This window comes from Papaver somniferum, chromosome 6 (genome assembly GCF_003573695.1).
Source record: "Papaver somniferum cultivar HN1 chromosome 6, ASM357369v1, whole genome shotgun sequence".
Classification (NCBI taxonomy): Eukaryota; Viridiplantae; Streptophyta; class Magnoliopsida; order Ranunculales; family Papaveraceae; genus Papaver; species Papaver somniferum.
The window spans coordinates 6,603,067-6,627,968 of NC_039363.1; the positions used below are offsets into that span (position 1 = coordinate 6,603,067).

General features: G+C 33.8%; 1 protein-coding gene; it reads right to left on the reverse strand.

Annotated features, from left to right (window-relative positions):
- The window catches only part of LOC113286811, a 75,556-nt gene that overhangs the window by 13,659 nt on the left and 36,995 nt on the right, over positions 1-24,902 (reverse strand).

Consider the following 24,902-nt stretch of genomic DNA (forward strand, 5'->3'; position numbering starts at 1 on the left):
AATAAGGACAAAAAGATAATGGTGGACAAAAGTTGGTAACTGGACGTGATGGGTAATGGAGATGGATTTTGGTAGAAAAACAGTAATGACGATATCCAGGGGCAATGTTGTCCCGCACTATTTTTCGGGTAGCTATCCCGCTCAAGCGGCTTCTTTACCGTTAGATCACGCTAAAATCCAGATCTAACAGACTTGAACCCTTTAGGAAAAATGGTGAGTCCTTTCCTGAATTTGAATCTAACCGTTAATTTAATCATCTAACGGTAAAGAAGCCTGCTTGAGCGGGATAGCTACCCGCAAAACAGTGCGGGATAGCATTTGTCTATTTTTTTTTCTTCGTTTTACGTGTTTTTTTTTTCTGATAATTGAAAATAAATGGATAGGGTTTTGATAACGGGGTTTAGAAGAAAAGATATGGAGATCTTAATAAGTAGAGGTGACGAAAGGGTAAAGAAAATTTAGAAGAAAATAATAAGAGGATCGTAAGCCGAAGCTCTAGATGTCACTTAATGCAGGACGGAAGCGTGAATAAAGAACTTTGGTAGTAAAGTAGAAGAATAGTTGAGAAATCTCAGTATTGATTTATAATAAAGTATGTGATTATATAGGACTAGTCTCCTATTTAAATAACTCTAAGACTGAAACTTGAAACATAAGAAATCCCTAAAATAAATGACATTCTAGAATTAAATAACTTCTAAAAATAAGAAATACCTATATTAAATTAATTAAACTCTAAAAATAATAATAAAATTATTAATCCTAAATCTAACGGATGTCCTACATCACTTATGCTATTTTAATTTCGTAAAATTAAAGTAGAGGACTTATTTACAATTATTTTAAGACATGGCTAGACATTCATCTCAACGGCCTAAAATCTATGCAAATAATAGTCAACGGTTTTAAAGCCGCTAACATAGGAAGTTATCCCGCGTGACAAGTTTTTTCTTTTTTTTGTGATGTCTTTTGACACATTTCTTCGCTATTTGGAGCGATTTATCTTCGCCAATTGGGGAGAGTTTCTCTTTGCTTTGAGGGCGATTTATCCAAACCTTGATCGCTGGTTCATGATTTGTTATTCTCGATTCAAAAGCATCAACAATCCAACACGGTATTGCTCAGAATCTATATTCAATCCAAGGGATTCAGGGCATCCGGATTCGTTTGGATCTACAAGATTTTGGAAAAATAACTCCTTTTTTACAGGAGTATCTCTTATTGAAGAAGAAGAAGAAAATCAGATTAAATGGTCGTAATCGATTCCGGATTATACCATCATTCTTCCCTACTACATTTATAAAAATGTGGTATCTTTACGGTATATGGCTCTTTCTCTTTGCGATGTATTTTTTTCTGATATCTTCATTTGTATTAGGGGTTTTATCATCCTGTACCTTGATGTTTTTGTTATTCTTCTAAGCGATCATGTAATCACGTTTGATTTGAATAAATTGAAATTTTTTGATTGACCAAAAAAAAAAAACGGCTTTTCCTTATTTTTATTTTTTGTTTTAATATTTTTGAATAAATAAAGACCAAACAAAACTCCCCTTTTATTGGTGGACCAAACTAACTTGGAATCACATAAAATAGGATTAAACAATATTTTCCCCAGCTAAATACTTGTAATTTTGCTAAAAAGGGGAATAAAAGAATGAAGAACCGGGTACCTGTTACCCGCGGGTATTACCCGTTTGGACCCGTTAAGATTCGGGTCCAATCGGGTAATTACCCGTCGGGTCTTAACTTGTTAATGGGTCCAATTTTAGGACCCCGAACCGGACCCAATTCGACTGGGTTCAGTTTCGGATAATGGGTACCCATTGACATCCCTAGTCGCAGGCATTGCGATTGTACTTAGCGTGTGTAACAAGTCTTTAAACCCCTAGGTGACCCTAATGACCGAGTGTTGTCTCCAGAGGATTTACAAGAGGTGTACCCACAAAACCTAACTAGTCACAAGTATCAAAAAAGTTATGAGGATATAAATTTCCTCAACCTATCGCCAAGTAATTAGAGCGCAAGAGAAGAAACATCTACCATAATATCCGATAAACAGCGGGAGAGACCCGTTCAACAACTGAGGAGAAAGATCCGTTAAAAAACTGGAAAAACTTCAAGAGAGATCTTTACCTCTCAACAGCGGAGAGATGTCCACTCTACATTGGCATTAGCATCGGAAGATAGACCCTCTCAACATCTGGTCTTATCCATTCAATAGAGGATAGAGAGAGAGAGTATGTGTGATGAGTTGAACTAGTGTCAGATGGAAAGCGGACTGACAAATAAACCACTATGCATTTCTCTTCGATTTTCCCATAGTGCTCAACTGTCATCTTCGGCTTCAACTGTTGATGATAAACTTTTGAACTGAACTTTGACATTTTATTAACTTTTCTCCTCATTTTCTTCATGCTTAAAACTTCTTCATAGATTTCTCTTCCACATGGCCTTATTCATTAAAAAATTTATATTCAAATCTTTCTTTTTTTTTTTGAATAAAATTGAATTGGAATTTACAAAAAATATGAAATTAATATTAACATGGTCATGAGAGAATGACTTTAATGCTTGAATCTTCAAAACTTGTAATGTCTTGGTATCATAAATTTCATCAACTTTCATCATTTGATTTTCTTTTCTCTTTTAACTAAGTCCTCAAGTTTGATAATGAATTTTTCTCTTCCTTGTATGGTTGTTTATAAACCTTGAACGTCTTAAACTTTCTTCATAGATTTTGATGATGCTCCACTGGTTGATGATGATAAGACTACATTATGAGGTTTCTCTGTCTTTCTGGCATTTCCTTATGGATTAATTGTCTCTCCAGCATGGATGTTAGGTCCATGATCACGACCCTCTCAAAGGTTATTTGCCTCTCCAAAATGCTAATTTCTCTATAGTCTCTCAAGAATGTCAAATTATCTACTTTCTCTCTATAAAGTCAAATTACATAACAATTCTAATTTCCATCTTTTCGTGTAGAAAAAGTATTCAAATTTAGCTAACCAGATACTGTGCGACTATAAAATTTTCTCCCTTACCCCTAAACTTAAAGCTAACATTGTTCTCAATGTTTCAAATTAAAGTGCAATACCAAAAATATAAATAACAAGAGGAATAAAGAGGTATGACAGAAAGATAGTACCTGGATGAAGCGTAACAATCCTTCGATGGAGAATACGACAGAAAATTTAAAACGAAAACGAAAATTTACTAGTGTACAACAATTGGGCCCTCTAAAGGGACTCATCAGCAAAAGTATGGGTTTCCTCCCATTGAGCGATAGTTTTAGTGTCTTCAGCCAGATGTTGGTAGAATTAGTCACCACACAAAATCATATAGCAATAGTCGAAACCTATGTGGGTCATGAAAACTAAATAAAGCTACCACAAATAAAAAAAATGCCAAGAAAATGAACAAATGAAGCACATCCTTGTCTAATTTCTTGATTAAGACAAGTACATCTAATTGCGGTTTCGGTTCAGGCTCTATGAAAGGGTCTAGATAAAATCTAAGATTTTTTACTTTTTTTTTTACTTACATTTGTTTAGCAAATCTTACTTTCCACTTTTGGCTTCCGATAAAATCCGCAATACATAAATAAGAAAAATACCCAAAATAAAATCAAGAAAATAAAAGGAAACAAGATAAAATAAAGAAATAAAATATAAACTAGCCTAATATATGCAAGATTTAAAAGAAACTAAAAATAACAGCGGCGCCAAAAACTTGATGGGATTTAAATTGTGTACCGCAAGTGCACGGATATCGATGAGATAGTGTATAAAAGATGGGTCGTTCCACTGGGACTAAATGATTTTTACTTTTGATTTACAATTAATTATACTAACAAGATATATGAATTGAGAAAATATAAAAAAAGAATAAGATAAAAAAAGAATCCAAAATAAATAAAACCGGAGTTCCACCAATTAATTATGTCAAACATTCAAAGCAATCTCTAAAAGTACTCATAATATTACTCAAGAAAAAATCGAACATGTCTCGGAATATATAACTGTTAAAACATATCACAACTTTTGTTGTTGACCAAAAGATATAACTTCCTTCGCTTATATTTCTAACTCTTCCTCTGCATGTGTATATATTGATTTTCCTCTTTTCTTCAAAAAGTTAGGATTATTAACTTGTGTCTATAAATGAAATAAAATCCCGTATTATGCATGGAAAGCTATTTTCCATCTCCATATCTTTCACGTGATTAGTTAGTTCCCACACTTGTGCTTTAATAAATTTGGGCCAATAACTCCAAAACGATATCAGCCCATTTTCCTTCTTGTAGCCTCTGCCCACCAGTTCACTTCATTTCCTCCAGCAGAATTCAATATTTTAACCCATTGAGCTTCGAAAAAAGACGAGGGTACCCAAATATAACTCAATCTAAAACTTTTCCACCTATAATTCCTTTCTCTTAAAGTGATTGTATATGGACTGAGTCGAGACAATACAACTAATCGGTATACACACTTTGTGTAATCATCTATGGATACAAGATCGAGACAATACAACCAAAAAAGTCTGATTACGTGATACTAGGTTCGGACTTAACCAAACACTATAGGATTGACTATCAAGTAATAAGGAATTAACGTTTGTGTAATTTATTTTATATTATAATAACAATTATAATTGCGGAAAATAAAAGTAAATGACACAGTCAGATTTTGTTAACGAGAAAACCTCAAATTCAGAAAAACCCCGGGACCTAGTCCAGAATTGAATACTCTCAGAATTAATCCGTTATACAAAATCAAACCAACTTTGTATAGTTGAAACCAAGCAACTAAACCTATAGTTCACCTAGTTCCCTCAGTATCCCTGCGCCTCCAACTTGCAGTAAGTCACGCACTTGGAACAATTCCTTTGGTTCGTATTCCAAACAGTAAATGAATAACAAATTTGTTTTATAACAACTTTTTTCAAACAACGTGATATGAGTTTGACAAAGGCTCTTCCGTTTATCCCAATCAACTCCTTTGTCGGGTCAAAAGATCTATCTAAAATATAACTACCAAAGTAGTTGGGTTTAGATTTTACAATCAATATTCTTAGTCACAAAGACAATATATTGATGCCGATCTGCACAACTGATTAATCAAGATTATCACAAAGATAAATCGATTATAGTTGGATCCCTCCAGCCGAATCAAGTATTGTGCACACCAAAGATTATGAACCCAAATATATTCTTTGTCTTAAAATATTCTTAGGTCTTCAATAAACACCTGCACACAAATAACTTGAATCTCTTGTGATCAATCACACGCAGAACGGAGATTGTTAACATTGGATTATCACAAGATGTATTTAGATCTACAAATAGTTCTAAAGATCCACGTCGACACTTCGATCTAGTTTGAGTGAATCTTATATCAGAAGAGAAGATTCTGAAGCATAAACAAACTATGTGCAATCAAAGTTCAACAACCGTTAGTCAATCAAATCAATCGAAAACTAATAACACTGCAATTATCTAGTTTCTTACCAACGGTACTCGTAGAGCTTCCCAATCCCAAAGAAGTCTTTAAAACGAGCTGTCGTAAGAGATTTCTCCTAATTAGGGTACTTTCCTCTCCGGATAGACGGCTCCACCAGTAACAACACAACTAGGTAGTTTTCCTGGCTCTGAGGATTAGTTTGCTAGAAATGCAAACTTAGGTATTTATAGACAAAGGAAGTTTGGACACCAAGGAATTTCCAAAACCGAATATTCTCAAAGATATGTAATAAAATCCCATTCGGTTTTCATAATTACTGGAAATGCTTTGTCCGAAATCTCACTAGAAAATCTCCAATTAGTAAATGCACATTACTAATTCTTATTCTCCAGAGATATGCATTTAATTGCTGGAAATTAAATAGCATATATAAAAACTAAAAACCTTAATTAAAAGATTCTCAATTTATTTCGATCTTAGAATTTTCCTTTAGTTATTAAGGAATATCTTTGAATAATAAAATATAAGAATTATTGTACATGTTCAAAGTATGTCGACATCTTTACTTTGTACATCCTTTTTCATATTTACAATCTTGGAACCAATTTTCCACACTTCCAAACAAGTTTAGAATTGGTTCATCTGACTTCCAAGAACTATGTGATTGATAATCATAAAATCACCAATCATGGGTTTCACGGTTCTATCAAAACACGTTTCGGTTCTACCTCCATGTGGATACTAGGATTAGTCACGCTAGTTACTAAAACTTGGTTTACTAGGTACTAGGATAGGTTCCCACATATTTATGGTATTAACTTATATTCGGTTGCATAATTCATAGGATCGGTTCAACAATTACTAAAAACTTGTTGCACCTCTTAAAATGATCGATTCCCCTTTACTTGTGATCGGTTGCACCTATTACTAGGATCGGTTCCCCAATGTCTAGAGTTGGTCATACCAATTACACAATATCGATCATACCATCTCAGGTGATTACTTAAGATCGGTTTCACTAATAAAAGTCATACCAATAAAAAAGTCAGGCATTATGATTAGTTTTACCAAGATACATAAACAAGTTTATGAACGGTTATGCAGAATCACTTATATTGGTAATTCAAAATATTTGCAATGAATAACAATACCAATAAGCCTAGAGATTTCCCTTTCGATTCACAAAACAAATTTGTGAACTTACTTCCTTTAAACGAATGTAAAATATTGTTTCCTAGGTGGAAATATTCACCCATACCCATACATAATCACAATAGCATTCATACGATTATGTCGATGTCTTATATACGAAGTTCAAAAGATAAGCCTTATACTTCGTATTGTAATTCTTTAATACTATGTCTAACTAGAGTATAATCATTCACATCTTCGCAGTTATGTTTTCAATATGCACGACTTAAAAGATATGTCAGGAATGAAACAGTTCAAGTCAAATATTTCTAACTTGAAGAGGAAGGATGATGTCGTCGTTGTAGCTCTTTACTTCTTCACATTCTTCAAGTCTTCACGTAATACTTGTAAATCTCATATCCTAATACTTTCAAGCTAACTTATACGAAGTTGACACTAGCATATAATCAAGCGACTCTTTAAATGATTTTTGGTTCACACTTGGTGGGTTCAACCGAGCTATGGTCTAACAAGCTTTATTTCCTAAAAACTGCAAAGATAACCAACTTTATCAAATATGTACAAAATGGAGAACTAGTAAATATAAATTTAGGTAGTAAATATGTAAGAATTAAACACTTATCACTTATGCATCTTGTACGACTACTTTCAAGGTCTAATACACCAAAAGCTTGATTGGACAAAGTAAGTGTACTAGATTCAATTAAAATACTTACAACCAGAGCATATGAATGTGAAATTTGTAGAAAATATGAGAAGCTGCTAGGTGAGGTTCTGGCTATTGAACCAGAAAATGCAATTCCAGTTGAAGAAGTTCCTGTCAAAGTGTTTGTAAGGATTGAACTTACTACTCCTTTAAGAAGATGTTTGCTAGCTATCACAGCAGCTGGAGTAACAAAATGGGTCAGATTCTTTTATGAAAAACAAGCTTACAAAATTTTCAAGGAGTGCTTCATTATAAATCAATTCCAGGGAGTTTGTAAGGATGCAACTGAATATGTAAAAGCTGTACATGCTAAGACTTATCCATTTGGAGGAGTAGGAAGATTGAATAAAAATATTGTTGTAACTTGCAATAATGTTGTATTAACCCCAAATCCAATTTCTAGAAACCCCAAAGATGGAATTCAGATTAAAATTCAATCTAAAGCTGATGGTGAAGTATTATTTGAATCAAGACTAGGGAAAAAACAGAGATTCATTGACCCTCAAGGTGGAAAAGGAAAAAAACCTCTAGAGGTTGATATTGCAAATAACAATGTGGGAAGTTCGGGAAAACAAACAATAAATAGAAACCAAGGATAAGAAATATGGAAACATGACAGGGGAGAATGAGGTAATATTTAAACTTTATTCACATCTTTACTGCATTAACCTTTTAAACTGCATTATTCACAACTTTTATTTAAGCATTTTTCCATTTCAAAATTTTCAAATCATGAAAATCTTGTCTTGGAATGTTTGTGATTTTGGTAACAGGGACACTAGAAAGCATTTGAAGGATTTGATTAATTCTAATAATACAGATATTATTTTCCTAGTTAAAACTAGAAATATCACTAAGAAGATGAAACAATACATCTCTAGCTACATTATGAAAAGATGAGGGTACCCAAATACACCACAATCTTTTAAATATCAACATATAAGTACGGTATCTTAAGTGACAGAGTCGAGAAAATACAACTTAAGTCTCAAACCTTGTGTAATTGTCTATGGACGAGGTCGAGACAATATGACAACAACATATTTACTTGATAATAAATACGGTAATAACTGGTTGACTATTAAGATCAATGTCAAGTAATTCGAATTAATGTACATATGTAATTTACTTAATTATAATAACAATTATAATGCGGAAATAAAATTAGTGACACAACAAGATTTTTTTAATGAGGAAATTGCAAATGCATAAAAACCCCAGGACCTAGTCCAATTTTGAATACTCTCAGAACTAAGCCGTTGTAAAAAATCTAATACCAACTTTGTATAGTTGAGACCAAGTAGACTACTCCTAAATTCATGCACGTGAATAACAATTCCTTTGGATCGTATTCCAAACATCAAAGTAAGAATCTTTTTGGAAACCACTTTAATCAATCTTTGCTAAAAGATATGTGAGTTGTTGACAAAGGCTCTTCTGTTTAAACTAATAAACTCCTTTATCTAGTTAGATCAATCTAAAATTTTATTACCGAAATAACCAATATTTAGATTCGCAATCAATCAATATAGAACTCAAAGAGTAACTATAAAGCGATGTCGATCTAACACAGCTAGACAAACAAGTATATCAAAGATAAACATGATTCTAGTTGGATCCCAGGCGATCAAGTTTTGTTCACTAAATTCACAAGATACAAAAACTAATAAGAAATTTTTCTTTGTTTTCAAATCTTCCACTGCCTTCAATAACCTGCACAACACAACTTGAATCATCTTGTGATCAATCACACACATTACGGAGTCTGTTAATAATGGATTATCACAAGATGTCTTTAGATCCGAAAATGGTTCTAAAGATCCCGTCGATACTTTTATCTAGTTTGAGTGAGGCTTATATCATAAGAGAAGGTTATCAAGAATAAACAAACTAGGTGCAATCAAAGTTTCAACAACCATTAGTCAATCATATCAATAATCGAAAACTAAAATAATAGTGCAATTATCTAGTTTCCAACCAACAGTACTCGTGGAGCTTCTTGATCCCATGGAAGTCTTTAAATGAGTGCTCGTAAGAGGTTTCGCCTAATTAAGGTACTTTCCTCTCCGGATAGACGGTTCCACCAAAAACAATAAGAATAATGTTTTCCTGACTCTTAGAACAGGTTGCAAGAAATGAAAAATCGAGTATTTATCGACCATGGTTGTTTGGATAACAATGAAATTCCAACACCAAAAGTAATCTCAAGATATTAACATTACATTACCAAATTTTGGTTTTCCTATTATCAATTAAATGCCAAACCATATTTCTGAAATCTCTCATAGAAAACTTCTACTATTAGTGTAGCATATTAACTAATAATATTCTGCAAAGGATATGCTTTAATTGCTGGTAATTTAACATATATTATGAAAATCATAAATAAATTCTTTTCAATATTTCGGTATGGAGTCTCTTTAAGAATCAAGGAATATCTTTGAACAATTAATGATAAAAGTTATATACATGTTCAAATGATGTCGACATCTAGAAGTTTCTCTCAGCAAACCTTAATTCCAAGATCACATAAAACATAAAGAGATATGTGAATATTGGAAACTCGGTTTTGATCCTTAGGATCGGTTATACCATAACTCACAATGTAAGTTATGACCGGTTATATACCATGCTTCCCAAACTAGGTTGTGACCAGTTACACCATGCTTCCCAAAGTAGGTTGTGACCGGTTACACTATTCTTCCCAAAGGTAGCTTGTGATCGGTTACATCTTACTTCCTGGTTCAGATTGTGATCGGTTACACCTTACTTCCCGAGTTAGTGTGTGATCGGTTACACTTTGCTTACAAAAGTAGCTTTGTGACCGATTACAACTAACTTCCCAATGTAGCTTGTGACCGATTACACCTTGCTCCACAAAGTAACTTGTGACCAATTACAACTTTCTACACACTATAGGCTATGACCGGTTATACCTCAATTATCAACATAAGTTAGGATAGGTTCTACCTTGTCAACTTGTATTGGTCATTATAAAGATATTTAATAAAGAACCAAACCAATCATGATTTTCTTTCGATTATGAAACAAGTTCATATATGTATTTCTTTTAAACAAATGTTATAAAATATTGTTTCCTAGGATGAAATCAACATTTATCGCTTACATATAATCAAATAAATAAATACAAAGATTATGTTGATCTCTTATTTACGAAGTTCCAAAATATAAGCATTTATACTTCGTAATTCAATAGATTCCTTGGCACTTTGATCATAATGATATGACCAAGTATAATCACTATAGTATTATATAAATACAGCTTCGCATATTATGATTTCAATATAATATGACTTGAAAGATACATTAAGAATGGAAACAATTCAAGTCAGTATTACTAACCTCAAATGGAAGGATGATGTCCTTGTTGCAGTCGTTACTTCTTCTCATTCTTCAGGTCTTCATGGTAATACTTGTACTTCTCAACATTCCTAAACTTTCTAGTCTAACATAAATGAAGTTGACTCTAGTATTTAATCAAGCGACTCTAGATGAGTTTTGATACTAAAATATGACAACCAAACTTGACATACCAACGCTTAGTGGGTTTAACCGAGCTGTGTTATAACACATACACTAATATGTTTTTCAGGACCCAATAGGTGTATCTGAAGGTTTAAGTCTTCCTTGGAAAGATATTATTGAAATGGATGCTAGAAACAAAAAAATCTCTAGTAACTTTTATGTATGGAGCCCTTGATCTCTAATTAGAACTGAGCAGTGGAATTACATGAACATTTTCTCAACCCAAATGAATTTTCCATGGATTGTTGCTGGAGACTTAAAAAAATTTCCTTTCTCAAGATGAGAAAGATGGTGGGAACAAAAATTGTTAATCTGTTTTAGATGAGAACAATAATCTTCTAGATGTTAATAACCTTCATAGCATAAACTTTATAGGTAATCCCTATACTTGGACCAATATAAGAAATGGTCGTCCTCTAATTTTAGAAAGGCTATATATATTTATTGCTAATGATATTTGGTTAAATTTTTATCCTACTTGTGCAGTGTATCATCTTATTCCTCTTGCGTATGATCACTGTCCCATCATGATGACTACTACTAAAGGTCAAAGTGATACATATAAACCTTTTAAGTAAAAAAAAACTTGGTTTAGGGAAAATTCATGCAATAAAGTTATCGAAAATAGTTGGAATGTGAATAATAATGGTTATTATGCCTATAGACTTACTAAGTCTTTGTTTAATACCAAGTAGGATCTCAGGAAATGGAATTATATTAGTTTTGGAAATATAACCACTCATATCAATAATATCAAGTCTCAATTAGTGGTCTTAACTAGGACTAATAATAATGACAACAAACATGTGATTGAAGAGCCTAAGCAGTGGTATGATATTGAAAAGAATTTTTAGAAACAGAGAAACAAAGATGAAGATCTTAGGAATGGAGATAGAAACACAGCTTATTATCATTAAAAGGTTAATTTTAGGAGGAAAAAAAAATATAGACACATTGCAAAATTCTACGGGTACTTGGATTACAGATAGAATAGATACAACAAATAATATTAAGGATCACTTCTTTAATATTAGTAGGTCTAGTCTCCCACCTAATGCTGATGATTATTTTTCTAATGTTTCTCCTTGTATTACTGAAGATAATAATGCTATGCTTCTTGATATTTCTACTAATGATGAAATAAAAAAAGTCTTTTTTAGTATGCATTATTGGACTACACCTGGACCAGATGGTTTTCTACCAGGACTCTATCAAAATATGTGGCCTACTGTAGGTGATTGTTAGAGCATTGCTCGGTTGAACCCACCAAGCGTTGGTATGTCAAGTTTGGTTGTCATATTTTAGTGAATCAAAACTCATGTTAAGAGTCGCTTGATTATGTACTAGAGTCAACTTCGTATAGGTTAGATTGAAAGTATTAGAATATGAGACATTACAAGTATTGCTAAATCTTGAAGATGTGAAGAAGCAAGGAGATACAACGACAACAATCATCCTTCCACTTGAGGTTAGTGATATTTGACTTGAACTGTTTCATTCCCTAACGTATCTTTCAAGTCGTTCATATTGAAAACATAAATGCGAAGCATATTTGAACTCTAGATAGACATAGTATTAAGGAATACAACACGAGGTTTATTGCGTAACCATTAAACTTTGTAGATAAGGCATCGCCATAATCATTTGAATGCTATTGTGATTATGTATGGGTATGAGGTGAGGATTTCATCCTAGGGAACAACGTTTACATGTGTTCTAAGGAAGTAAGTTCATAAACTTGTTTGTGAACCGAAAAGGAAATTGCCAGGTGTTATTGGTTTTGTTATTCATTGCATATCTTATGAACAACCAATATGTCTGATTGAGTATAACCGCTCACAACTTGTTTGTGTTCTTGGTAAAACTATTCACAAAGGCCTGACTTATGTATTGGTATAAATTTTATCAGTAAAACCGATCTTAAGTAATCACCCGAGATGGTATGATTGGGTTTGTGTGTCTGACCAATTATGGGAGAGGGGAACCGATCCTAGTAAGAGGTGCAGTTGATAGACGCACTTATGTGTCTAATTTGTCCTTAATATTTCGTATTGTTAGTACTCGTTTTCGTACTTATTATGGTGTTTTGTGTGTGTGTAGGTATTTTTTTGGAAATAAATATTTTTGGAAAAATCAGCTCGAAAAGTTGTCTAAAGCACCCGGAGGACACGTGTTATTCGGACTCTCTCTTTTGGATAAGTGGTACCTCAATTTATAAGGGGCATCTTAGTTGGGCTCCTGCTGTTTGCACACCCGTTTTGGTTAGGGGGAAACCATCCTCATCATTCAAATTCTGGTTTTGGCGGGAAAATGAAGAACATAACTGAGTGATTTTCGATCGAAGTTTGAAGGAGTTCTGGGTAGATTAAAGGGCTGAAATTTGTTGGGTAGTTGTGATATGTCCCAACAAAACTATCATGAGTGATTTGATCGATTAAAATTGGCTGGATTCTCGGCGAGAAGGAAACAGAGAAGCGTGTGCATGGAAAGAGATGTTCACAGGATTACTCCGTGCCTGGATTGATTTGGCATGCTGAAGAAGGGTGCACCATCTAAGCAAGGATATTTTTCACGAATCATACCGCTGCAGACGCATGAAGAGGCGAGAAAGGAAAGAAAATTTTCCGAGATTATTTTTTATTTACTGCCGAGCTATGGAAAGATTTTCCGGAGTAATGAGCGAAGATTTCTGTCGCTGTGGAGTATAAAAAGGGTCTTGAGGTAGCAGAGAAAGGGTCTGGAGAGTTTGGGAGAGTTACAGAGCATCACAGAGCCGAAAAAATCGAGTTGCAGAGAACACCATTTTTGCTGCTGCAGAACTGAAGAACACGAAGAACAGACTCACGAAGACAGTCGTTTATCAATAGTGATAACGACACACAGGCGGGGGTCGTAGAAGCTGAACAGCGACAGTTGGCTTTTATCGTTTTATGTAACAGTGTTTTGCAACAATTAAAAACGTTGCAAACACCCGATTTTTAATAGTTTTTCTCCAATTCATCATTTGTAAACACTTTGAGCAATGAAATCAACTTTTGAGCGCGTTTTCACAATGATGAGCTAAACCCAATCTTCCGGGGCGATGGAGGAAGCCATTCTTCCAAAAGTTATGTGGTAAAATTTATTTGAATTTATTTATGCAATTCTTTTATGATTATTTGCACCGAACGAAAATTGAGTAATGATTTTTATTAATTAGTTGTGTTTTCTCTTGATGAAGTATGCTTAGTTTAGGGCTTTTGATACTTCATTCTTGCGATTAACAATTGATGTTTTGAAAATCTAATTTAGGTAATGATTAGAATCACAATTTCTTTTGATTGGAGTTATATTGTCTAGAATTGCATGATAAAAATTAACATTAAATTACATGAATTTTGGTGAATGGTGAAATCCTGAACCCTTTTCTTTCTAATATAATCAGTTTTAATTTGCTTTATTAAATTTAGTTTTAAAATTTAAATCTAAAAGCACAACCTTCACAAGTCTTGAACGAACTCTATTTTTTTTTACTACAACAACTTGAAACCACATCAGCAGTACATCACAAGGGGAACCGATCCTTGTACGTGGTGCAGCAAGGTTTATAGCAGAAAGGGGAACCGATCCTACGGACATGTGCAACATCTTTTTAGGCAAAGGGGAACCGATCCTATGGACATGTGCAACCCATATAAGTTATATACCATATATATGTGGGAAACTGATCCTAGTACCTAGTAAATCGAATTTTGGAAAGCTAGTGTGACTATGCACAATACTCACATGAAGGTAGAACCGAAACTTGTTTTGGTAGAAACGTTAAACCCATGATTGTGATTGAATGTTGGTTTGATCAATCACACAGTTATTGAAAGTCAGATGAACCAATTCTAAACTTGTTTGGAAGTGTGGCAAATCGGTTTCAAGATTGTAAGTGTGAAAGAGAACTTACAAAGTAAGGATGTCGACATACTTTGAACACATACTATGAATGTTTATTTCTCTAATTGTTCAAAGATATTCCTTAACGGATAAGGGAAGAGAATCCCAGGATCGAAACATAAGTAAGTTAAGAATCTTTTAATTAAGGTTATTAATTTCATTTTGTAAGAAAATTCCAGAATTAGTAATGTGCATTTACTAATTAGATTTTCCGAGAGATTTCGACCATTATTTTTGGACATAGCATTTCCAGGAATTATGAAAACCGAATCTTTGCTTTAATGATTATCTTGAGAATATTTTCAATTTTGGAAATTCCTTGGTGTCCAAACTTCCTTGTCTATAAATACTTGAAGTATGCCTTTCTAGCAAACTAATCCTTCGTAACAACAGACTTCCTCTTTCGTTGTTGTTACTGGTATAGCCGCCTATTCGGAGAGAAGAGTAACCTAATTAGGCGAAATCTCTTACGGCCGCTCAGTTTAAAGTCTTCTTTGGGATTGAGAAGCTATAGCGTGTACCGTTGGTGGGAAACTAGATAATTGCGGTTTATCTTTTGTTTTCGATTGATTTGATTGTCTAACGGTGGTTGAAATCTGATTTCACCTAGTTTGTTTATTCTTGAGAATCTTCTCTTATGATATAAGATTCACTCAAACTAGTTCAGAGTTTCGATAGGGATCTTTAGACTGTTGTGAGTTCTAAAGACGATCTTGTGATAATCCATTGTTAATAAACTCCATTCTGTGCGTGATTGATCACAAGAGATTCAAGTGATTGTGTGCAGGATTTTATTGAAGATTTGAGAAGATTTGAAGACAAAGAAGATATTGAAGATCTGACTTGGGTTTATAATCTTTGGTGTGCACAATATTTTTTTTGGTAAAAGAGGATCCAATTAATCGGTTTATCCTTGTCGTAGACTGGATTGATTAATTGAGTAGATCGGTATCAACACAATTCTTTGGATTAAAAGTGTTGTTGGCTTAATCTTAAACGATTATTACATCGGTAATTGAACATAAGATAGATCTAAGGACCTGACGAAGGAGTTTATGTTAAGATAAACTGAATATCCTTTGTCCGACTCATATCACTTGGTTGAATAGAGTTGATACCAAACATATTTGTTGTTCCTTTACTGTTTGGAATACGAACCAAAGGAATTTTTCCAAGTACGTGACTTATTTATAAGTTGGAGGCGTAGGAATACAGACGGAACTAGGTGAACTATAGGTTTAGTTGCTTGGTATCAACTATACGAAGTTAGGTGTACTTTTGTGTAGCGGCTTAATCCTGAGAGTATTCAATTCTGGACAAGGTCCCGGGGTTTTTCTGCATTTGCGGTTTCCTTGTTAACAAAATCTTGCTATGTCATTTACTTTATATTTTCGCATTATAATTGTTTTATTATAATTAAAGTAAATTACACAAATGATAATTCCTATTTACTTGATAAGAAATCATATTTTGTTTGGTTAAGACCGAACCTTTGTATCAAGTAAACATACTTCGTTGTTGTATTGTCTCGATCTCGTATCCATAGACGGCCACAAAAAGTGTGAATCGATTAGTTGTACTGTCTCGACTCAGTCCATAGACAATCACTTTCGGATAAAGGACTTATAGGTAGGAAAAGTTTTAGCTTGAGGTATATTTGTGTACCATCGCGTTTTCAATTGGTATCAGAGCAGGCAAACACGAAAAGATCTAACAATCTGTGTTTGGTGTGATCCAACCTATAATAATTGAATCTTCTGACTGATTCAGTTAACGTGTCACAAGGTTTGAAGAAAATCTCCCTGGATTTAACTTCCGAAAATTCTTGGAAGGGATGTATTATATAAGCTCCTCATGCTCTTCTGAAAACATGTATGTATGCTCTCAAGAAGAGGTGAAGTTAAGTCCTGTACTCACACTTGATGAGTCTGATTCCGAATCACTCGTTGATAAAGATGGTGTTGATTATGTGAACATAAAAACATCCCAACTTGATGAACTAAAGAAAGAATTTCTTTCCTGTGCAACTGAGCTCACGCTTGCGTTAAAGAGAGAAGGAAAACTTCTTAAAGACTTAGGTCATATGAAAGTTGAAAATGATCAGCTCAAACGTGATTTGTCATCATGTAAAAATGAATTAGAATCCTACAAGGTTAATTCATCCTCAAAGATCAATCTCTTAGAAACCAAGCTAAAGAAAAGTATTGATCAAGAAAAGAAAACCGAGCTCTTAAGAAAAACAACAATAAATGAATACAATGCCTTAAAAGTCTCATATAACACTGAGATAAAGACTGTCACCGAACATGTCAACAGGCTAGAGGATGATATGTGTTCATTAATGTCTGAGAGTCAGTTGGATACATCTTTCCCAAAATCCAAGAAATCTAGATTGTACCATCCTCCAGGAGGAAAGAAGAATTCCAACCTTAAGGGTGTTCAAAAGAAGGTTCATGTCTGTAAAAAGTACATGGCATCCCCAGGAAATAAAGAGATGAACTACTCTCATATAAGATCTTCACATCACGATAGAAGATGTTTTTATTGTGGAAACAAAGGCCATCTAATTAAGGACTGTCGACGTTTACCATGTTCGAACCTCATCCCAAGGATTAATACGAGAACTTTATCTAAATAAGCCACACACAAACATGATCATCTCAGATCAAAGGATTCTCGAAATAATTCTCTAACAGTTCATCACAAAAGGAAGGAGGATCAGAAAGCTACAAACTCTAGGAAGTGGATACCAAAGAAGGTCATGAAACTTCTAAAGAAAGAAAATCAAGTCTCCGGATCAAAGGTAATTCCTAAATATCTTGATGATAGTAATTTCTATGTTAAATTTGGTTTATCGTCAAAAGGGGTTAGGGTTCTTAATAAATCAGGCAAGAAGCATTTTTCTGATAACCATGGAAAGCTTTATCTGTCTCGCTCAAATACTTAGTATCCGAAAGAAATGCACTGACTCATAGAGTGCTCAAACTAAGTTTGATGAGTTTAGTGTATTTTTGGAACAGTTCGAAAAACTTGGGAAATTTATGAAAATATTCACAAGATCGCAATTTCCTAAAAGTCCTTAATATTAAAATCTTCTATTTTTTCTATTAAGGTAGAATATTTGTTTTCCATAGTCAATGAACAAGTTTTTAGTAACTATTGATTTATATAAGGTTCGATATTATATGAGTGTTTCAGTCTTATGCCTCAAACCAGAAATCATGGAAAAATCAGATTTGTGTGCAAATCTTTCTTCAAAAGTTTCAGAAAGGTATGCTGAAAAATTGGCTAGTGACTCTTTAGGTCATCTAAATTTCAATGGAAACGGATTCGCTTCCTATATGAATATGAATCTTTCAGCTTGTATGATTGATTATGAAAAAGAATTCTACAAGTTGGATCGAACTTGTGCCGAAACCAAGCTGGAAGTTCTGATGTTATAACGTTTTCTTGAAAATTCCTTACTAGTTCAAGCTCAAACTCTCAAGCAACTGGATTTACTCACCAAAAGAGTAAACAAGGAGGTATCCAACTTCCACAAGGCTGAGGAATTAGTCTTCAATTAAGGGTCGCTTTAGGGAATTAGGATAATCATTCATATCAAGCGCAAGAGATCTCAAGATTTTGAAGAATTCTGAAATCCAAGGAAAAATAGACATCAATTTTTGATTTCTTTCATTGATTGTATTGGTCTATTATGAACAAAATTATTTGATTGGTAATTTTTCTTGTGATAGTTTTCGGTTTACATAGCCTGTGCTTGAATGCTTTTATCAAATTGTATGTTTATGGGATGATTCATTTCGGTTTTACTACCTTAATATTCGATCTCATATATTGTGAACCCTTATGGTTTGAGTGATTTTTTGGTTTAGCAGGATTAAGTTCTAGCCCATGTTGGTAGGCTTTATCAAAGAATCACGAGGGGTTCTGGTAGAAATAATATGTGAAAATGTCACAATATGTTGAATCGGTTTTGGTTTAGAATAAAAGCATATGTGTTTCGACGGTTTTCAACCTTTCTCTGGTAAAGGTTGAGAGTTGTTGTTATTCTTTTGTTTTGGCATAAGAATGACAACGTGATGATATTTCGATATCAATTCTCCATGGACGAAGATGCAAACATATTGGAGAAGTGGATGCGAAATTTGAGGTAACAATCTTGTTAGTTCATTTTTTTTCCTGTTTAAGAAAAGCCTGAGATTATATCGTATATATTTATTGCTTGTATTTAACAAAAATTTCGGTTCAATTGATGTTTATTCCATGATGTGTGTGTGGATGTGTGTGATTCAATTGATTCCGGTTAAGAAAAACTATTGTTATCTTGCTTTATTGTGTGGTATCAATTGTTTAGGCTTAAAAAATTTGGGTACAATTGATATTGTGTGTGATTCAATTGGTTCCGGTTAAGAAAAACTATTGTTATCTTTCTTTTGTACGGTATAAATTATTTAGGCTTACAAAATTTCGGTGCAATTGCGGTACTTTTAATGTCTATGTTGTTTCAATTGTTTCCGGTTGAGGTGACTAATTATGCAAGTTGATTTATTTTGGTTTGTATGAATTATTTATGGCTTAATGAAATAAAAGGTGTACGGGATGAGTTGTTTAGTCAAATTCGATTCCGGATAAGAGAAACTAAGTTAATTCTGATCTTAGTTAGACTTATCAAAGTGAGGTTTCGGTTATTCAAGTCTAATCGAATGCCTTAACAAGAAATGCTAGTTAACTAACCTAGTACTTGTCTTGTTTAAAATTGAAAGGTCTAAGTTTATGGATAATTATATCCTGATGAGAAAATAGAGTTTATCTTTATTTTGATCTTATCGAATTAAGCGGTTGTTTTTGAACGATCGGTTTAGCAAAGGGACTAAAGTGCTTAGTTGTTTTTTGGTTTGATAAACTAAATTGGAAAAATTGTTTCAGACAATTGTTTCCTTGGTAACATATCAAAATAAAACTACTTGTAGTTTCGGTTTTGATATTGGTTATCAGAACATGATGTGTGGAACCCTCATGTCTAACTCTACAGGTTTGCAAGTCTATTTTGAGATTTGTAAGATTCTTTTCGTGTTTTCCTTTATTTTTTTCGTTTCTTTGTCATTTTTGTGACAAAAGGGGGGAGAAATATATGGAGTAAACAGGTGATACTGGCATTGATTTTATATTGATTGGTATCGCTAAGGAAAAGAATATTGGTGCTTGAACGTTTATCTAACGAAAGAGTGAAAGCACAAACTAAGGGGGAGTAACATGTCATATGAATTGGTATAACAAAGACGTGCGGATTGAATATCTACCTATCTTCCTTAGGGGGGGTAATAGCTTTGTTATTATAATGTCAACAACGACATTTTCAAGGATTGAATGTAAGCAGTTTTACTGTGCCGTTGAATCGGCAATCAAGCGGATGTGTAATGAATTTTTGTAATTTGTTTATCCATATGATGTGAGAGTTTTGTCACTAAAATTTACAAAGGGGGAGATTTTTAGAGCATTGCTCGGTTGAACCCACCAAACGTTGGTATGTCAAGTTTGATTGTCATATTTTAGTGAATCAAAATTCATGTTAAGAGTCGCTTGATTATGTACTAGAGTCAACTTCGTATAGGTTAGCTTGAAAGTATTAGAATACGAGACATTACAAGTATTGTGAAGTCTTGAAGATGTGAAGAAGCAAGGATCTACAACGACAACAATCATTCTTCCAATTGAGGTTAGTGATATTTGACTTGAACTGTTTCATTACCCAACGTATGTTTCAAGTCGTGCATATTGAAAACATAACTGCGAAGCATATTTGAACTCTAGATAGACATAGTATTAAAGAGTACAATACGAGGTTTATTGCTTAACCATTAAACTTTGTAGATAAGACATCGCCATAATCATTTGAATGATATTGTGAATATGTATGGGTATGAGGAGAGGATTTCATCCTAGGGAACAATGTTTACATGTGTTCTAAGGAAGTAAGTTCATAAACTTGTTTGTGAACCGAAAAGGAAATTGCCAGGTGTTATTGGTTTTGTTATTCATTGCATATCTTATGAACAACCAATATGTGTGATTGAGTATAACCACTCACAACTTGTTTGTGTTCTTGGTAGAACTATTCACAAAGGCCTGACTTATGTATTGGTATAAATTTTATTAGTAAAACCGATCTTAAGTAATCACCCGAGATGGTATGATCGGGTTTGTGTGTCTGACCAATTATGGGAGAGGGGAACCGATCCTAGTAAGAGGTGCAGTACATCACAAGGGGAACCGATCCTTGTATGGGGTGCATCAAGGTTTATAGCAGAAAGGGGAACCGATCTTATGGACATGTGCAACACGTTTTTAGGCAAAGGGGAACCGATCCTATGGACATGTGCAACAAATATAAGTTATATACCATATATATGTGGGGAACCGATCCTAGTACCTATTCAACCGAATTTTGGAAAGCTAGTGTGACTATGCACAGTACTCACATGGAGGTAGAACCGAAACTTGTTTTGGTAGGACCATTAAACCCATGATTGTGATTGAATGTTGGTTTGATCAATCACATAGTTCTTAAAAGTCAGATGAATCAATTCTAAACTTGTTTGGAAGTGTAGCAAATCGGTTTCAAGATTGTAAGTGTGAAAGAGAACTTACAAAGTAAGGATGTCGACATACTTTGAACACGTACTATGAATGTTTATTTCTTTAATTGTTCAAAGATATTCCTTAACGGCTAAGGGAAGAGAATACCAGGATCGAAACATAAGTAAGTTAAGAATCTTTTAATTAAGGTTATTAATTTCATTTTGTAGGAAAATTCCAGAATTAGTAATGTGCATTTACTAATTAGATTTTCCGAGAGATTTCGACCATTATTTTTGCACAGAGCATTTCCAGGAATTATGAAAACCAAATTTGTGCTTTAATGAATATCTTGAGAATATTTTCGGTTTTGGAAATTCCTTGGTGTCCAAACTTCCTTGTCTATAAGTACTTGAAGTTTGCCTTTCTAGCAAACTAATCCTTCGTAACAACAGACTTCCTCTTTCGTTGTTGTTACTGGTGTAGCCTCCTATTCGGAGAGGGGAGTTACCTAATTAGGCGAACTCTTACGGCTACTCAGTTTAACGTCTTCTTTGGGATTTAGAATCTCTAACGTGTACCGTTGGTGGGAAACTAGATAATTGCGGTTTATCTTTTGTTTTAGATTGATTTAATTGACTAACGGTGGTTGAAATCTGATTGCACCTAGTTTGTTTATTCTTGAGAATCTTCTCTTCTGATATAAGATTCACTCAAAATAGTTCAGAGTTTCGACAGGGATCTTTAGACTGTTGTGAGATCTAAAGACGATCTTGTGATAATCCATTGTTAACAGACTCTGTTCTGTGCGTGATTGATCACAAGAGATTCAAGTGATTGTGTGCAGGTTTTTATTGAAAATTTAAGAAGATTTGAAGACAAAGAAGATATTGAAGATCTGACTTGGGTTTATAATCTTTGGTGTGCACAATACTTGTTTTGGTAAAAGAGGATCCAATTAATAATCGGTTTATCCTTGTGGTAGATTGGATTGATTAGTTGAGTAGATCGACATCAACACAATTCTTTGGATTATGAGTGTTGTTGTCTTAATCTTAAACGATTACTTCAGTAATTGAACATAAGATAGATCTAAGGACCCGACGAAGGAGTTTATGTTAAGATCAACGGAAGAGCTTTTGTCCGTCTCATATCACTTGGTTGAATAGAGTTGATACCAAACATATTTGTTGTTCCTTTACTGTTTGTAATACGAACCAAAGGAATTGTTCCAAGTACGTGACTTATTTATAAGTTGGAGGCGTGGGAATACAGACACAACTAGGTGAACTATAGGTTTAGTTGCTTGGTATCAACTATACGAAGTTAGGTGTAATTTTGTGTAGCTGCTTAATCCTGAGAGTATTCAATTCTGGACAAGGTCCCGGGGTTTTTCTGCATTTGCAGTTTCCTCGTTAACAAAATCTTGTTGTGTCATTTACTTTGTATTTCCGCATTATAATTGTATTATTATAATTAAAATAAATTACACAAACATTAATTTCTATTTACTTAATAAGCAATCCTATTGTGTTTGGTTAAGACCGAACCTTTGTATCAAGTAAACATACTTGGTTATTGTATTGTCTCGATCTCGTATCCATAGACGATCACACGAAGTGTGAACCGATTAGTTGTATGGTCTCGACTCAGTTCATAGACAATCACTTTCGGATAAAGGACTTATAGGTAGGAAAAGTTTTAGCTTGAGGTATACTTGGGTACCCTCGCATGTTCAGTGATGATATAGTTAACATGGTACAATATTTCTTCCATTCGAAACATATGCTTAAACAACTTAATCAAAATTTTAGTACTCTCATTCCTAAGAAAAACTGTCATGTTTCTGTTGTTGATTTTAGACCTATCATTCTGTATAATGTGAGTTATAAGATTATATGTAAACTACTTGTTACTAGGCTTAAACCTCTGTTAAACAAGTTTATATCCCCCTTCCAGTCATCTTTTATTCCTAGTAGAGTGATTCAGGATAATATAGTCACGATTCATGAGATGATTGACACCATAAAAAAAAAACTAAAAGTAAGAAAGGTTGGATGGCTATAAAGGTGCATATGAGTAAAGCATTTGATATAATTGAGTGTAGTTTTTCATAGCTATTTTAAAAAGTTTAGGATTTTTGAGGATTGATGTAAGCTTATAGAACAATGCATTTCCACATTCACTACATCTATCCTTTTAAATGGTTCTCCTGGTGAGCTGTACAAACCTCAGAGAGGGTTGAGGCAAGGTGATCTTTTATCACCTTAACTGTTTATCCTTTGTATGAAGTCTCTGTCAAGAGCTATTTTTACTGTTAAGTCTAATATAATAACATTCATGGGTATATTGTTACTAAAATTGCACCTTCTGTGAGCCATTTTTTTTGCTAGTTATTTTCTCCTATTTTCCAGAGCTTCTACTAATGAGGCTACCCATATAACTAACATTATTGAGCAATTTAGCAAATTTTCAGGTCAGGCTGTCAACTTTGATAAATCTGGGATTGCCTTTAGTCCAAAAATTCCAGGTAATGCCAAAACTAAAATCTCAAACATTTTGAATATTAAGAAATTGGCTTTGCAGGATAAATACCTTGGAGTCCCTTTATTGCTTCAGAAGAACAAGGTTGAGTCTTTTTCTCCCTTGTTAGATAGATTCAGTGACAGGCTAGATACCTAGAAATCTAAGTTTGTGGTTCAACCTGGTAAGACAACTCTCGCTCAATCAGTTTTAGGGACTATTGTCTGCTTTCATAATGCCAAAGACTATTACATACAAAATAGATGTTGTTCAAAGATGTTTCTGGTGGAATAAAAAAATCAAGGTGAAAAAGGTACCTATATGAAAAAATGAAATCATGTAGCTTTACCTAAAGACTTGAGAGGTACGGATATCAGAAAATATGCCATCTTAAATCAAGATCTCCTAGCTAAATTAGCATGGAGAATAATTTAAGACCCAAATACCCCTTGGGCTACCCTTCTTAGTCACCAATGGCTTAAATCCTCTTAACTGTATCCTCTCTAGGCAAGGTTCTTGGGTTTGGAAAGGAATTTGTAATGGGATTGACATCATTAGAAAGTTTTATTGTTGGAAGGTAAGTGATGGAAGAAATATATCTATATGGAAGAATAACTGGATACCAAGCATAAATGGTCCTCCTAAGTCCAACTTTGTGCAAGTTGCCACTAGCAAGGTGTCTTACCTAATTAATAGTACTAGTTCAAAAAGGAAAATAGAAACTCTAGAAACCTTGTTTGATAGAGATATTGTCATAGCTATACAACAAATTAGAATCCTAATATCAGGAAAGGACATTGTTAGATGGAAGTCATCTAGCGATGGAGATTTTTCTTTCAAAATTGCTTACAAAGCTATATTAAACATTACCCAAGCTAGACCTGCTAATAGTAATATGATTGACTGGAAAGCTCTTTAGAAAGCTAAATTCATTATAAAACTAGCTCCAATGGTTGTTTTTTTTCTTTCGTTTTTTTGGTCGGTAAAGAATTTGATGCTGGCGAGTT